Here is a 13,110-nt window from a genome sequence, read left to right on the forward strand (position 1 = left end):
AGGAGATTTAATATTATTGTGATATCAGAATATATATAATCCATTGTGAATGTTTAGGGTATACTAAATGTCAGCAACTGTGTAATTATTAATATGTGTGTGTATAACCTGATTATTATTCATATCAACTCAGTGAAGAAGGAATTATTTCCTTTAACTCGTAAAAGAGGATATGGGGGCATTAAGAAAAATAACCCCACAAATCCATACAGCTGATAATTAGAGGGATATGAAATTGGAGAGAAATAAATTAGTTTCCAATTTGAAAAATGAATGCGACTTTGGAGTTGTTTAAATGGTTCAAAATTAATCTGAAAAAGATAAGTCACTAGAGCAACCAGGGTAATTTTCAAATAAAGTATAGTGTATGTACAATTACCTTAACAGGTATTCAAATATGTTATAAAGCCATGAAAGGACAGTTTAATGGTACAGAATCAGGTCAAGAAACAGAATCAAGAATAAATGATGGTTTTCTTAGCTTGTTTTTTTTTTTTTAAGACTTTTATTTATTCATGAGAGACACTGGTGGAGAGACAGAGACAGAGACATAGGCAGATGGAGAAACAGGTTCCCTGCAGGGAGCCTGATGTGGGACTCAATCCCAGGACTCTGGGATCACGCCCTGAGCCAAAGGTAGACACTCAACCACTGATCCACCCAGGTGCCCCTTTGGTTTGCTTTAAAATCAGTTTAAAACAAATTACTGCATCCAGATAATTTATTGCATGCAAGGAATTATCCCAAGGGATAGGAGCTGGAGACTTGGAAGATTGAAACAAGGAAAGAGGCAAAGCCAATATAGCATTATTTGGCTGATAACTCAAATGGGCAGCCGGAACTGGTCCCACTGGGGATACTCTGAGGAGCCATGTACAATACATCTTTGTCACTGACGAAGCCAGAAAAGTAGTGTATCATCTGGTCTCCTGTCCCACACACTGATCAGGGGTTGTCCTTGGTCAAGGGTACTATTCACTTATACCTACAGATTTGCGTGTGTGTCCTAGTGGCTGAGTAGTTTCACCATGCGTCCTATGCCACTGTGGTGGAGGAAGTCCTGGGGCTGAAAAGGAGAGATTTGTTTTCAGAGGAGACAAACTACCCTCAGATCTGAGTCCACAGAGAGCTGCAGCAATGGCTCCAGTATGAAATGGTCTGAAAAGATGGGTGAGGTCAGAGAGAGATTAGATGCAGGGAAGTAGTTTTTAGTAAGAGTGGCATTTCAAAAGCACTGCGGAAATAGCATTTTATTTGATTATAGAGTTAGGGAAAACTGGTTAAAATATGAATAAAACTTAAGTTACATAAAGTTAAGTCCCAGGTGAAATAATAATTTAAATGGTAGAAAACAAAAATACTAAAGGATTAGAAGAAAATACAGGTGAGTAGTTTTGTTTGTTTGATTGGTTGCTTGTTTTAGTTTTTGTTTTTTGACAATTTGAGGGATGGAAAAGATTCTGTTGCCATAATATTTAAGGCTAAAAGCAACATAGGAAAATACTACAACTAATTTTTTGAAGTTTTTAGAAAGTTAATCCAAAATAGCTTTGCTCTTCAAAAGTTGCTTTCTTCCTCCAACTAAACAGTTTTATTAAATTAAATAAACATATCTGAAGTTTGACTAGTTAGTTGCCAAATACTCATATCCACTCTCTGCTCTAATATACTGTATTTAATATTGTGTATACAGCACTTAGTAACTTAAGAGCCTATGATCAAAGAGAGATCTAGACCACCCTTAAATGTATATCTAAAATCTAGATGAAATTTTTTAAGATCAAAGATTTATACTCAGAATCTATTAGAGGTGTGGATCTGTAAATGAAATATTAGAGAAATTTAAGAGTAAAGTATTCCCTTCTTAATTTCACTACTATTTGAAATTTTTTAAAGATTTTATTTGTTTATTTATTTGAGAGAAAGTGAGAGAGCACTAGCAAGGAAAGCAGCAGAAGCAGGCTCCCTGCCCAGCAGGATGAAGCTGGGCTCCATCTGGGGCTTCATGGAGGGAGCTGCATCCAGGGCTGAATCCCAGGCTCTATCCTGGGCTCCATCCCAGGACCCTGGGATCATGACCTGAGCCAAAGGCAGATGCTTAACCCACTGAGCCATCCAGGTGCCCCCAATTTTTTTTAATACAGTTATTTAAGACATATCTTTTTTTGTTACAATTGGAGAACCTATGATGTAGTGGTGATGCCCACATTTGTAAAAATGAATAAAATAATTTGGAGAATTTAAGCAATTCATCAAATACTTATTGTAACCACCAGGGTCTTGCATCCGTGCCTAATCATGTGCCATCAGAGAAGCATCCTTTTGGTCAAAGCGATAAGCATATTTGATTATTTCTATACTTAGCTTTTATAATTTGATACAATTTATATATTCAGAAGGTGGCTAGCTTAACACAGGGTAGGATAGGTGTGTTATTAGGCACTTCCATGAATGAACCATTTGCAACATACTCTCAACTGAACAATGAATTTGAATTTTTTTTAAAATTCAGATTCAAATAATTTTTTCAACTTCTCTCTATTACAATCTCACTTTTACAATTAGTGGGAAATGGACAAAATCCTCTGAGATGTTTTAAGTGGCAGACTGAGATCTCAACTAGCAAAACAACTTTAAACTGTGTCATTTGTCAGAAGAATGCTGGGTAGAAGAGAAATAGTCCTCACCATGGAAGCCTACGATTGAGGAATTCCTCCAAATAATGTATACCTGGAAGCCTGTTCATTTCCTTAGTGTCTTTCCTCATTCACCTAGTTTTTGTGACCATATTTTTCTGAAATGAATTTCATACTAACTGGGACCAAATGTTTCCATTTGTGTTTTGTCACTGACCTGCTTTTGATCTACTTTGAGTACTAGCGAACACATTTGATGAATTCCAAAACAACTGAGAAATTAGGTGAGGAAAAACATCGGCCACAAATTGATTATCTAGTGCAGCATAAACCCAAAGAAACTCACTTTTTTTAATTTTCCAGGTTTGGGACATTAGGGAAACATGGTATTAGGCAGAATTTGTGATGCTTTTCTCCATGGACCATGAAGGGGAATATCATGAAGGGGAAATGATCAACAGCTAGAATTTGTACTGGCTTGTGTGCTTCTTTTTCCTTTCAGCTTGTCATGTTCTTTATAATTTTTTTTAGTTTAATAATATGCAAAGCCTTGAATGTGCAATGCTCTCATACTTTCCACTGAGCTTCAAAGAAAGAAAGCAGAATGAAGCTTGTTGTAAACTTTTATTTCCATTTTCTGCTTTATGTAACCTTATTTTAGTAGCTCCAGTAAAATGTAACCACATTAACCAACACTTAATTTGGACTCAATGACGAAAGAAAGCCAAAAATAGCTTAGAAACAAACAAAAATTTGCAAAGTGTATGTCTGCCACTACATCAGATGCTGTCAAGTCGTTATTTTTTTTTTTTTGTTTTTTTTTTTTTTTGGCAGGAAAAAGAGCAAAGAGAAGATGATTGAAATTCATCGATAGATGTATTTGGGCACGCGAGCTTAATTATTCTCTCCCCTCTCTGCTGTGGTAGTCGTTATGTAAAGTTATGAAATAAAATGAAATGTGATTCTTTGTCTAATTCAAATTAGCTACATTATTACTAGTCACTTCTGCTTTCATGTGAGGTTAATTATATGTTCAATTTATTAAAAGTCATGGGGTTTTGCATAAATTAATGAAAGTATAATAGTATACTTTGTATAATGTCTGAACATACTGTGAGAGTTTGATAATAAAGGTGATGGTGGGCTAAATTCAGTGTTCTTTATTTATTTTTTTTTAATTCAGTGTTGTTTAAACTATAATCAGCACCTGTGTTTTCTTTGTACCCATTTATCAATCAACAACTGAATCGATTGTGAGCCACTACAAAATACTTTGATGTCTTACAGCATACGAAATAACTTTAGATCAATTCTTTTGTCTGATCCTAACAGTTGTTCATGGCATGTGGTATTTCAAAGCATGTTAGGGATAGAGCTGGGGATTGATTGTTGATCTGTGACTCCAGATCCAGAGCATTTCTAGAATATCCAAATACACTACATGTTTACATTATATAAAATACGCATTGTTGCCTATTACCTATTTAAATCTGTATGGTTGATAACTACATTTACTTAAAATAATATCCTGGGATTTTAGCAAATTAATGAAGAACTAATATGTTAACTAGGTCCAGGACCTAGTTAAAGTAGGATGTGTATTTCCGCTCTAATTATGTATTGTTATGTATAGTTTTTGGTAGGACGAACTTACTAACAACTTAGTGGTTTAAAATAATAACCACTTTATTTATCTGCCACAATTCTGCCTTTTGATCAGTGCTTTGGAAGCGTAGCTCATGTTCTTCAGTGGCATAGGTAGGGGTGGGGGTTGTGGGGGTGGCTTAAGGCTACACTCCCAAGCAGGCTAACTCACATGGCTGGAAGGTTGATGATGGATGGTTTGCTGGAACGCAGATGTATGGGTTGGCCAGTAGCCTTGGTTCACACTTCTGCCTAGATTTCTTGATTCTTCCCCTGCTGTCCCCCCCACCCCCAGGCCTCTCTGTGTGGTTAGCTTGGGTTTCCTTATAGGACTGGGTTCTCAGGGTAGTTAACTTCCAAAAGGGCCAGAGCAAAACTTCCTAAGCTTTAGGCTCAGAATTGGCACAGTGTCACTTCTACTGGTTAATATGATTCACTGGGCCAACCCATATTTGAGGGGGAGAGGACAACGTGAGGGTGAGCATGTCGGGAAGTGTGTTTCACTGGAAGCCATCGACGTATCATACAGAAACTTGCGCATAAATGTTCATAGCTTTATCCATCCCAGTTTTACTCTGGAAACTATCCAGATGTCCTTCAGTGGATGAATAGCTAAGCAAACTGTGGTGAACCCATACTATTGAATCCTACTCAGCAATAAAAAGGAGTAAGTGCAAGAACTTGTATTAATCTCAAGGAAATAATTCGGAGGGGAAGAAAAAGCACAAATCTCAGGATATACACTGCATGATTCCATGCATACAACATCTGTGAAGAATAGATTAATTGTTGCCTGGGGTTAGGAATGGGAGGTGTAGGTGTAACTATAAATAAGTTATTGCAGAAAGCTTTGTGATGATGCTATAATTGAGCACCTTGATTTCGGTGGCAGCAAGAGAAACTATACATGTGATAAGATTGCGCAGAGCTATACACACATACACATGAGTGGGTAAGTCTAAAATATGTTGTGTGGATTGTACCAATGTCAATGTCTTAGTTGTGATACTGAATTCTAGTTGCACAAGGTGTGGCCATTGGTGGAGCTGGGTGGAAGGCACATAAGAGCTCCTTGTACATTTCTTTGTGATTTCCTGTAAAGCTTTAATTATTTTAAAATTGAAAGTAAAGAGGAAGAAGAAGACCACCCTTGGGTTTGGAAAGCAGTGAGGGGAGTTTATGCAGTCAAAGGACTTTGACTCAACCCTTGGCACGTGTTTTATAATGTGCCAGGATTTTGTTCCTAGTCAGGTATGGTGAGGCCAAGAGATCAGAAGATGGTTATTGGTGAAAAGATAGTTTGTTACTCACAGTTCCCCAGATGAGGGAACAAGCATCACTCTACATGGACTGTGAGGGAAGCAAGAATTTTCTGTTCCCTCAAGGTCTGAAACGATTGGAAAAGAGAGGACTTTGATCAAACAGGCCTCGCAAGCTTCCTCCCTATTAACCCTGCCTAGCTTACAACCCAATGTAGTTGTCCATGGTGATAGCTCCGATGATAGTTCCGTTCCTGGAGCAGGTCTTCTATATAAATTATTTTAGGCATTTGAGGGGCAGGTTAAGTGCTTTTCCTAAATCTCCTGGGTTTTGATTGCTTTTTAACTCAAAATAATTTTCATGACAAAGTGACCCATTGTGAGGCAGCCTGCCCTTGGCTGCTACAGGTCCACACAGGAAAGTACCAAGTCAGTCTGGAGGCTGAGGGAGTATAGAGAAAGTGTGGACCAGAGCTTTTATTGTGAGTTTAGCAGGAAGGAAGGAGTGAGGCAAGGTAAGCAGCTGAACAGGTTTAGGATTGGACCGTTTGAAACAACTTCTGGCCAACTCTGGCCTATAGAGGTGGTCTCAAGTTGTTCCAAACCTGGCCCTGAGGTGATTAAAAGCAGAAAGAACAATAGCTTGATCAGTGAGAAGTTGACAAAGAAGGTGATTGAACTCTGAATTGTCTGGTTTGCATCTCAAAACTGTGCTCAAGGGCAAGTTGATTGAGGTCTCTAGGAATTAGCTGACCCTGGAAGTCCAGTCTCTTCCCTCCTGGGGTTTGTAAGGTTCCAAGATGTGAAAGGATCCTAAAATAGAGAAAATCAAAAAACATGATTATTACGGTATACCACTTCTTAACAGTTGTACCAGCACAGTGTGATTTGGCAGTTTGAGCCTCAGTTTCTCCCTCTTTATAATTTGGATAATAATTATAATGCTTAACTCATAACATTACCAGGACAGACAAGAAGAGTCTACATCAAGCCCTTAACAATGGTGCCTCGCATCTACTAAGCACTCAATGAAATACGCTAATAATATGCAGGCTTGGACTCCTCACAAAGCACTATTTGGTACAGTGATGGGTGGATTTGGAGGTTTCAATAAATCTTTACCCAAATAATCTATGTAATAGTAACTAATGTCATATATAGAAATCTGTCCTCCTGAAGCAAAGATCTTTTACTCTATCCCATTTTCGGTTATGTTATTTATACTGAATTCCAGGATAAACGCCAAAGGGGAATACATTTTTGTAGCTAAGAAACTCTTAGTACTATGATAGGCTATAATGTGTATATAAGACAGTTATTCCACTGATGGAAACTGATCTGGAAATTGCATGAAGCACAATAAAAATGGATATTCTGACTTTGAACATCAAAGCCCTATGGTTTCTTCTGTGGCAAGTGCTAGCTCCAATCCACTCTCTATTTCTAAGAAATAGGTGATTTTCAGGGGCAGTACACTCAGGTTGCACACAAAAACCCGGTTATATTCAAAGGTTTAGCTCATTTTCTTTGCATGAACATAAATCCTGTTTTGTCAGCTAGAGAGGGTTAAAAGTCAATTGGTAAATGGATGGCTTCACCATTGATCTGTAGGACTTCATGGGGGCATCCAGCTAACTATGGCACCCCTCACCACTTCATAAATTAAAAACAATCCATAAATAACTTACTCCATAGTAGGTGGAAGAATGACATTTCAGGAGGCGTGGGGATGGCAAAGAAGGGGCATTTCCCTAAAAAAATGAAAGAGGCCCCTTGAAAGATCTCATAAGCATCGCTTAATTTCAGTGAATATGACAAGCTGAACACAGGCCTGATAAACCCCCAAAACTATATAAATTGCCCAAGAAAATTAAGATACAAGTGATCCACTTACATAAGAGTCTGAAGTCAGGTAACTTTACAACTGCACTATATTTTCTGCAATATGATATGCAATTAATTCTTCCTTAAATAAACAAACTGATTAAAATTTCATTATGCTGACATCTCACAATAAGCCTGGATCCAGCGAGCCCCTTTCTTTTTGCTTATGTAAGCCTTTATAATTAATTCTGGATTTATGTCATTTGCTGGTCAATGTTACAGTCACCTTTCTAACTATTTAAGCAATTCGAAAGCTGTCGGAGCTCACAGGAGCCACTGAAGCCATGGGTGATGGCTCCCAGTTTTAATCTAATCCTTATTTGGTGAAGTTTTATTTCCCCCGTGCTGTGGCATTTTCTTTTAGCCAAGCAATTAAACGTTAATGTCCTCACTTTTTGCACCACGGTAATTCCATGATTCGATTTTTAGCCAGACAGAGGTGGCAGCATAATTTTGTCTAATTCACAGCCTACTAACACATTTTACCATTTAATTAGTGGTTTTTTTCCCCCCCATTTCAGCCCCCAAAACTATTTTGTCATAGTTGATAAATTTAAACTCTTAGGTTATACAAAGATCCTAAGAATTGTCCGCGTCATTCGGCGACCCTCACTTGTGTCGTTACTTCCTTCTCTGAGCAGGTGTTGGCTGGGCTCCAGGAAGGCCTTTCAGTGCCACACGTGGAAGGGGCTACTGGAGGGTGCATCTCCGAGAAAGCAGGAGACTCTTGAGGACCTGGTGGTACCATTTCCCATCAACCAGGTAATATGCGAAGGGGAGTCAGAGTCAAAGCCTCACTCTGCACTTGGCACTTGAGGTGAGCTGGCGTTCCCTTTCACACTTGAACATGTGGAATTTACACCAGTTTTTAGATTTGTTCATATACATAGATGTTTTAAGAGTGGCCTCTTGAGGACTGATCTTAAATGGTATCATCACAGAAAAGAAGGGTAGTGAGAGTGTTAGCTAACAACAGGGTATCATAACCTTGCCACATGTAAGTGTATCAGGTCAACACCTTGTGTGACTTCAGTCTACACAATGTTCTATGTCAACTGCATTGCTCAATGACGCCAGGAAGAAAAAACAACAACAACAAAACAAAACCAAGAGTGGCCTCTCTATGGAAACCAAATAAAATCAAATAAATCATAAGCATGTAATTGGCACTTTTATCTCCCAGAGGTAGGGCATTTTTATGAAGTCTTATCTCACAAAGATTTCTTTTCTGGACCTCTCTCTAGTTCCTCCTTGTCGACACAGGTTACAGCCCACTTTGAGGGTCGGACTAGTTTTCTGGGTTTGTGAGGTCTCGCAGAGAGATACTTCTTTTCTCTGAAAAATTTCCTTGCTTCTGATGTGGACGTTCCATTTTCTTAGCTAGAGATAGAGATTTTTGTGTGTGTATATGTGTGTCTGTGTATGACTATTCATTGCACCAGTGTATCATTTAATCCTAAAACAAGTTATAAAGTCTTCCAGGGTGAGAGCCAGACATTTTCTGTTTGATTTTTTTTTTCTTTAGTCTTTCACTGTGCATAAATTATGTAGGCTAGGAATTCACGATACAGCCAGAGGGAGCTATGTTCTATTCATTATTTATTCTGATCTCACTGTGTTCTAAGAAAGGTTTCAAGGTGGCGTCCAAGGCAGTGTATCTGAACCTGAATAATAAATTATCTTGTAACAAATGGCCTTGCACTGTACACTCACATGATGGTTTTATATCGTTTTCATTCTGTTTAACCTCACGTCAATTCTGTGCACTAAGAAGCTATATGTCACTGCTCTACAGGTTAGGGAAAAGCAGCTCATGCTTGAAGTCCTGAGTTCCCCCTTTTCTACTGGATGCCTCTCATCCCTGAGGAAGAGTAGTTTTCTTTTTCCCTGACCCAGTGCATTAATCACTCATCTTCGAGACCGTTTAATGATACGCTGAAACTGATTATTTGGGAAAGCAAACAGATTGATATTGGTGTCACGGCTACAGAAAAGTGGATCGGTCACATGTCTTATTAAACGCTAACCCACAAAATTCCCAGTGAATTCCCTTTTGAATTGCATATGGATTGAGGGGAGATGATATTTTTAATGGGGGGAAAACAAATAGAAAATCAAATTCTGCAAAGATTGTTCAGTTGCTTTCAATATGAACGGACGCTTCTCTGTTCTGGGGCTGTGCTTGGGATTAAAGCAGGTTGATGACAACCAAGAATTTCCGAGCCCCCAGAAAGAGCCGTAAAGCAAAAATAGGTCTACCCCAAATGGGAACTTAGAAAGGATTTATTAAGTAGCTTAACTTTGTTTACATGGATAAATGAGCCTTTCTAGAAAAAAGTTGTGTCTTTTTTTTTTTTTTTTTAACTCAGATTCTAAGCGAGCCAGCTGCAGATGCCTTTGGGATTTTTGCAGTGTCATTATGAGAAACCGTCTGTCTAGCTTTCTTTCAAAATCTCCCGAGCTCTATCCAGGTGTTGAGATTTCAGGATGTGCCCTTCCTACCATCAGCTGCGCAGGATGGACTCACCCAATGTCAGCACCTCGTGCAAGAGAGAAGGCTCTCTTTGTATACTTCCTCAAGGCACCTCAGTGTAGCTGTCTCATTCTGTTTCAAATTAACATCAGTGGTCATTTCCGCTGGTTATGCTGTGTAAAAGGAACTCTATATCCTTCAACTGTTCTCCATTTGCAGGGCACCATGGGAGGCTGTTAAGATATGCAAATTGTGTTGTCTCAGTGTGCTCTCCTGGGTCATTATTCCCCCCTTCCTTTTAGGAAATCTAAAAGAACATGTTAGAGTTTGGCTCTTAATTCTGGAGGAAAAAGAAGAGTGACTGGGTTCTGCCCATGAATCTTCTCTTGAGGACTGATTTTCTCTAACAAGATTGAATGCTACACTTTTGGGCATATTGCAGGGACCAGTGAAATTGCATGGTGCAATCACTAACGCGGTCCTTATATACACTGAGAAGCGGTCACTATTGTAGGTCGTTTTGCCAATTATTTTTCTAGAAATAAAATTTCCCCAGAGAATGAATTCTGCAGAAATGATCTGTAATTAGTTTTAAGCCGCGTCGTCAATAATCGAGTCTTTATCTCTGTGGCCTAATAGTTAAGGATATGGTAGGCACAAGGCTGCCCGAGTTCAGATGCTCACTTCCATTGGCTATGTGATCTATGTTGCTTAAAATCTCTAAGTTTTGGCAGCTTCATTTTTAAAATCAAGATTATAATGGAGTGCCTGCGTGGCTCACTTGCTAAATCTCGGCCTTCAGCTCATGTCATGATCCTGGGGTCCTGGGATCCAGCCCCATGTTTCTTTCCCTCCCTCTCCCTGCCACTCCTCCTGCTTGTGCTCTACTCTCTGTCAAATAAATAAATACAATCTTTAAAAAAAAAAAGATTATAATACCTAGCTCATGCTCTGTCATAAGATAATGTTCCTGTCATATGATCATCATTCATTCTAGGAAAAGCTAATATTGTTATTGTTATTTAATTGCTTTGAGGAAAATAATTGGTCTGTTGAATATTGCTCAACCCGCGCCTTATTTGAGGATTTTTAATGACACATTTCTGCATCATGGATCTGATTGTGGCTGAATTTACTGCATCCACCTGTTAAATATAATCAGTAGAGAATTTAACAATAACTTTCTTATAGTAATTAAGCCCACACAGTAATCCTGTTTTTAGCATTGTGGAAGTAGAAGAAAACGTGATACAGACTCTAGCAAATGGCCTCTTTATAAGGTATAGTTCTAATTTAAGTACTCTGTAATAGGTCACTAGTGCAGTGTGACAGTGAATTTTCCACCATAGCCCTATGCGTGTCTCCCCAACCCCATCATTTCTCCTCATCCCCTCTTACACCTGACAGTAGCCCCACCTCTTCCCCATCCTTTTTAATAAAATCCAAATTGCCCAAACAGTGGCTGTTAATTCATAGGAACAATTCTTCCTTCTGATAGGACCATCCTTGACCAACCATTCCAGAAAATTGTTCCTGGAAGGCACCACCTGCCCTACAGAAGGTTCTGGCCTCCTTTCCCAAGTTAGAACGCTCCTTTGGAGCCCTCTCAGACCTGATGTTTTGAAAGGAAGGCATATTCATGGTGCCTTTGTTGATTTTTCTCACACAGTAGCTTTCCTTTTTTTAGTATTTTTCCTTTTTTCTCACCTTAAGAAGTATTTCTCACAAATGGCAGCATATCTTTTTTTTTTTTTTTAATCACCTGTCATCATTTTGAAAGTAACCATTTGAAAGAACAATGACAAATTACAATCACTGGTAAGAAAGCAAACTATTTCAAACGTTCCATAAATTCGGGATAGGGTTCAGGACATGCTACCCCAAAATATGGCACCTTGGCATATTGAATATTTCAAGTTGAAGGTGTTTGAAAAAATGGCAGAAACAGGCAGGTTACTCTGACCTCCTTGCCTGCTTGCTTTTCTGTCCTGAAGCAGGTCATAAAACATTCATGAGAGAGGTGCCACCCTATATCCCCAGGAAAGGAGCATCCTTATCTCCGAGAACAAAGGGATCTCAAGCAGAATTTGAACAAAAGGCCTCACTGACTTTTCCCCAGTTTACTACCATTACTTCATACTCCTTAACCTGTATTTCTCTAGAACTTCCACTCATCACACCTAGCATTTAAAGTGCACAGGTCTTAATGTTTCTTTGGGGTCTTCATTTCCTTATGGAGGCTCCAGGTCACATAAAACTTAAATAAATATGTATGCTTTTAAAAAAAAATGTTAAACTGTCTTTGTCAGTTTAATTTGCACACCCAGCCAGGAAGCAACCCTAAGAAGGTTGAGGAAAATGTTTCCTCCTCTACATCAGCTTGGATTTAGAGTGTGGGAGATGCCCAGTTTAGAATGAATTTCTAGAAGCCCTTACAACAAAATCTCTCAGTTGGTTAAATGTTTCCATTAAAAGTCAAGTAACTGCTGGCACTCTTTTCAGATATTATAAAAAGGTCCAATATGGAATCAAAACAGGTAAACAGAATCATAGCTTCCCTAGGAGAGACTCAGAGATATCGTAAGTTAAAGGAACTATAAACCAGGGATCATCAAACTAAGATCTGATGCCAAATTCAGCTGGCCTCCTGTTTATTTTGCCTAGGAGTTAAGGATGGTTTTTACATTTTTAAATGGTTGAGAAAAAACATGAAAAGAAGAATTATGTTTTGTGACATGTACATATTCCATGAAATTCAAAATTTAATAACCATAAATAAAGTTGTATTGGAAACAGCCACACCCATTTGTTTGCCCATAGTCAGTCTGCTTTGGACTTGCAAGAGCAGAGCTAAGTAGTTGGGAAAAAGACCACTGGTTCTCAATACCAAACATCTTGACTACCTGGTCTTTCATAAAAAAGGTTGGCGGACTCCAATTACAGACCATTGGAATTAGATGGCCATTAGAGTCCAATTTTCAAAGCTCATTTTCATCTCTTGGTTTAGATGACATAAGAAATTGCTTATATTACAGAGTTAAGGAAATAAAAGTATCATGGGAATTATATACAGTGTAATGTTGATCATGTAAAATCACAATTACTAAATTACTTAAAAAAGAAATGTGCTGGGCAGCCTGGGTGGCTCAGCTGTTTAGTGCTGCCTTCAGCCCAGGGTGTGGTCCTGGAGACCCAGAATCTAGTCCCAAATCAG

At 38.6% G+C, this 13,110-nt stretch overlaps 1 long non-coding RNA gene across 4 annotated transcripts in view; it reads left to right on the plus strand.

Annotated features, from left to right (window-relative positions):
• Nucleotides 1-13,110, plus strand: part of LOC111097339 — a 569,600-nt gene that overhangs the window by 538,256 nt on the left and 18,234 nt on the right. For 3 of the 4 annotated variants that reach the window (XR_005364246.1, XR_005364247.1, XR_005364250.1), the window contains one exon: nt 3,471-3,785. This is a non-coding gene — a long non-coding RNA (uncharacterized LOC111097339). Of the gene's footprint in view, nt 1-3,470; nt 3,786-8,064; nt 8,186-13,110 lie in introns of those variants that run through there. The other variant, XR_005364248.1, reaches the window with a different exon arrangement.

Source organism: Canis lupus, chromosome 9 (assembly GCF_011100685.1).
Source record: "Canis lupus familiaris isolate Mischka breed German Shepherd chromosome 9, alternate assembly UU_Cfam_GSD_1.0, whole genome shotgun sequence".
In the NCBI taxonomy this organism is placed as follows: domain Eukaryota; kingdom Metazoa; phylum Chordata; class Mammalia; order Carnivora; family Canidae; genus Canis; species Canis lupus.